General features: G+C 54.6%; 1 protein-coding gene and 1 long non-coding RNA gene across 4 annotated transcripts in view; one reads left to right on the top strand and one right to left on the bottom strand.

The window, feature by feature from the left end:
* Positions 1 to 941: 941 nt before the first annotated feature.
* On the bottom strand, positions 942 to 2,473 carry LOC122172546 (uncharacterized). The gene is made up of 2 exons (XR_006172963.2): positions 2,332 to 2,473; positions 942 to 1,497 (listed from the first exon to the last, which is right to left on the bottom strand). It is a non-coding gene; the product is annotated as an uncharacterized LOC122172546 (long non-coding RNA).
* TLK2 (tousled like kinase 2) overlaps positions 2,065 to 4,218 on the top strand; it is a 56,254-nt gene continuing 54,100 nt past the window's right edge. For 2 of the 3 annotated variants that reach the window (XM_065577495.1, XM_008175218.4), the window contains exon 1: positions 2,066 to 2,636. The gene's annotated coding sequence lies outside the window, so the exon portion shown is untranslated. Of the gene's footprint in view, positions 2,637 to 4,218 lie in introns of all 3 variants that reach the window. The other variant, XM_042844038.2, reaches the window with a different exon arrangement.

The raw sequence follows: 4,218 nt of genomic DNA, 5'->3' as shown, positions 1-4,218 counted from the left end.
GCTGGAGTTGGCCTGCTTATTTGATACTATTCTCTCTCGCTGATTTTAACTGTACAAATGAAGTTTACTTCTATAACTGAATGTTAACTCCAAACGTCCCTAATATTCCTCTAAACTGTGGTGATTAGTTGTAATAATGTGGATGGCTTGAGAAACATAAGTACTATAGAAGTCTCTTTTTAAAAAAAGAACTTTCAAAATAGTTTTTAGCGATCCCTGTCACTGTTTATGTCCCCATGCTGCATCTCTTGGTGGGAGGTGAAATTTTGCTGCTACTTCCTCAGATTGGATCTCCTGCTGCGAAATAGGTTAAAGCACAGGAAATGCAGTTTACGAGAAAAGGCAGACATTTTCAAAGTGATTTGCAGAGCAAGTTCCCCCCTCCCCTCCCCTCCTCAACTTAAATTAACAATTTTAAAATAAAATGTTAGAAATTTCTTTACAGTGCTGCAGGTCTCTGTCTTTTCTTGTGCACTCAAATGGGATCTCTCATTCCCTCAGTCCTACTCTATATCATCAGATTTGCCAAACTGGCAGAGATTCCTGTTCGACTGTACATTTCTCTTTACTCTGTTTGCAGTAAAACAAAGTCTGACTTCAGTGACTGAGTCTCCTCTGACATGCAGACATACTGACTAGAATACCTTTTCCATTACACTATAGTTTTGGAAGGCAAAGCTTTTATCCAAAGCACCAGCAACTTCCTTTCCTGTCCTTAATCCACGCCTGCCTCCACTTGGACAGGCATGGCCACTTCCTTTCTGAACAACTTCTTCCCCCCCCCCCCCCCCCATTTGTTTGCTTTTCAGAAAGTTGATTCAGCCTTAAAGCAAAGTGAGTTGCTATGCCTTTCAGTGGCACTTTACATTCTCTCTGATGATGCTCCCAGGCTTTGGAAGAAAAGGGAATAAGAACAAACGACAAGGTAATCCACCACAGTAACCAGACTAAGTCCTTTTAATGTGGGAGTTTAGCAAGAGGCAATTGCAAGAACAAGCCCCTGGCTTTAAAAGTGCAAGGAAAGACTACAGTTAACATAAAGTCACTTTTAGTTTTCTTCGACCGCGCAGCCTGCTTTTTATGTGCAATATCCATATTTAATCAGAAGCTTGTCAAAAAGATTTAAGAAACGGCAAATCGGGGTGGAGGCATTCTTGTTTTCTGATGTCTTTTTCTCAATTCCTCAGAGGCGCAATGATTGGGAGGTTGGGGAGGTTCTGTGTATGAACCCTTCCCTACAGGCCCCTTTGCTCCTCACGGGGAGGGAGTCATTCCCTGGGGAAGAGGAGACTGTCTTTGCAAACAAGGTCCCGTGTTGCTCAGGCAGAGGGAGGAATTCCCTCTGGGTGGAGATGGAGAGGAATTTTCCTTTCACGCCACAGGGAGTTAAGAGGAAAGCAGGGAAAGTGGATTCATGCTGATCATCCTTATGCATCAGCTCTCCTCCCTCTGCGCCTGGTCTGTTGCTGCCAGTGCTCATTGAAAGCACCCTCTTGGCTGGGGGAGTAAGACAGCCTAAGTTACCCTTACCCCTGAGTGTTAAGCACATCAGCCACCCGGTTTGCCCCCCCCCCCTCGCCCCCAGCAGCAGCCTTGCAGTTCATTGGAGGGTGAAACAACCTGGGTGGGTATAAATCTCCACCAATCCCCTCCCTTCTGCACTAATCCAATTCTGCTGACCCCCAGCGCCAAGCCCTCCCCATGCACGCGGGTCCCCTTCCTCCCTGCATGCACAGACACCCCCATCCCAGACACTAGCTCCTTCACTGGGGGCAGGCTCTAACCTCTCACCCCACCGAACCCCTCCTCCATGATATAGCCCCTCCCCTCTACACTTGACCCCACTTCTCCTATCAGGTGCCCTGGCCCCCCCGTGCACACTCCTCTCCACCTGCACAAACCCCTACCCCCCCTCAACCCCATGCACTGGCCCCTCCCAGCCCCCCATTAGCCCCTCCCCCTTCCTGCATTCACCCCCACCCCAGGCACTAGCCCCGCCCAGCGCTGACCTCCCCTCCCCCCTCCCAGCGCTGACCTCCCCTCCCCCCCACAGCCGTGCAAATCTCGCGAGAGAACACGCGCTTTCACTAGTGTGTCTTTGCACCAATCGATCCCTATCGGGCCGGGCCGAGTCGGACCAGGGGGCGGACCCGGCCGCACCGACACCCGCCCCACCCCCACTAATCGCCGACTAGTCGGGCTGACCGTGCAGGGAGGGGGGTGCCCCGGATTCTCGTGCCCCCACCTGCGGCACGTCGGAGCCGCCCCCCCCTTCCCCGGGGCCTTTGTCCTCCGAGGCCGTCGCCGCCCCCCTCCCCGGTCCTCACGCACCTTGGCCGGGAAGGGAGCCTACGCGAGGCCGGGGATCTGCGGCCTCCCCCGGCGAGGGGCTCTCCCCGCTTCCCCCCCCACGCCCGGAGCCGCCGAGCTCGCGTGGAGCCCGCTGCCCACAGCGGCGGGGCGCCTGGCTCAGGAGAGGCCGCGGAGCCGCCCCGGGCCTCCCCCTCCCGCCCGGGTGGCCGCAGCAGGTTCCCCCCGCCCTCCTCCTGCCCCCGGCGGCGGCGGGATCCGAGCGGGGCCCGGGGAGCTGCTGGGCCGGGCCGGAGGGGAGAGGAGCGGCGGGGGAGCAGCGCCAGGTGAGAGCCGCGGCGGGCTGAGCCCCGGGGAGGGGGGGCGGCTGGAGGGGCCCGGCCCGGAGTGCGCCCCCTGCCCCGGGGGGCCGGGGTCAGCGTGGCCGGCGGGCGGGCGGGGAGCGGCCTGGGCCCCGGCGGTTGCTGGGGCGCTGCTGGGATGGGGGAGCGGGGCCCGGCCCGGGGGTCCCTGGCCCCGCTGTCGCGGGGTGACGGGGGTAAGCGCGAGGCCAAAGGGCGGGCCGGGGCCGGGCACGGCCTGCGGATCCCCGGCCTGGCAGTTGAGGTGGTGGCTGCCTCGGGTGAGAGGGAGGCCGGGAGGTGCAGGAGCCGCCGCAGCAGCTGGGACCTGATGGGGGGAGGCTAAAATCATCCTTGTAAAAACATGGTCCCTGATGTCAGGCAGGGCCCCCCGGCTCCTGGGAGACACCGAGAGTCTGGGCTGCCCGCAGCTCTCCCCCAGGGGCATCCCCGAGCCCTGGGAGGCTGATAAACCCATGGGGTCAAACCCCTAGAATCCCCAGTACCCCTATAGCCCAGCCCATGGTCACTCCAGGGCTGGGACCCCCTGTCCACACGGTCCCCAGGCCACCCCACACCCTTATTTCAGATGATTGAAGGATCTGCATGTTCGTGGGCTGGCTTCCCTGTCATCCCACTTCTCCCATCTCTAGCTTTTCTAATTTCCAAATGAAAAGAAACCAGTGACAGCTTCGTTAAATGGAGACCAGAGGATTTTATTAATCAGACGTCTCAATTTGTTAGGGGGTTTTATGGCTTGTTCAGGGTCTGAGTGTGTGCATGTACATGCCCCCCAATGGATTCGCTCAGCACCTTGGAACTTAGATTTGCAGCATTTAGAGGAAATGAGATGTATGGGGACAAAATGGACAGTAAATAGAAGGAACAATTGTACGGTGGCTTTTCTAGAGGGCACTTGCTGCCCTTCAAGAACTTTCCATGAAGCATATGATCTTTATACAGCAAATCTGTATTCTCTCATTTTTTTCTGTCTTTAGCTCATGTGGAGAAATGAAACTGGAACAGATATTTCTGGAACTTACCAACTTGCTCAAAATGCAGTTAGCAAGATGTGAATCACAGTTCTAATAAATTCTGCAATTCCTCCTTTTTTTTCAATTAACTCTCCAATTGTACGTTTCAGGAATTAACCCAAGTTACCCAAGGATGCGTTTTTTTAAACCTTTCATATAATGGCACCAATTTTAATCGATCACCTGGAAGTACCTAGAAGCATCCAGCTATATGGGAGGAACTTGCGTGCTAGAAATATCTGGTACATTGCCCAATAAAGGGCGATGTTTAAAAAAGTGTCAATCTCTCCCTCCCATCCCTTTCCTGGAAGAACCCAGGTTTTGTGTCTGAGGTGGTTGTCACAAAAGCAAAAAGGTAGTTGTGTGGCGTTTGGGATTATCTAGTGCTTCAGGGAGTGGCAGAAATAGAGAATTGTGGGGGTTGAAGGGTGTTTTAGCCCTACAATAGTCAGAAAACTCTAAAGACTTAAGCCATTAATCCCCCTCCCCCTCCTCTGTTTCTTCTGCAACAAATTTAACAAAATACCTAATGG

The sequence above is a fragment of the Chrysemys picta genome, chromosome 24, assembly GCF_011386835.1.
Source record: "Chrysemys picta bellii isolate R12L10 chromosome 24, ASM1138683v2, whole genome shotgun sequence".
NCBI classification, from domain to species: Eukaryota; Metazoa; Chordata; order Testudines; family Emydidae; genus Chrysemys; species Chrysemys picta.
The sequence above is the reverse complement of the archived record's forward strand: the minus strand, read 5'-3'. Positions and strand labels throughout refer to the sequence as shown.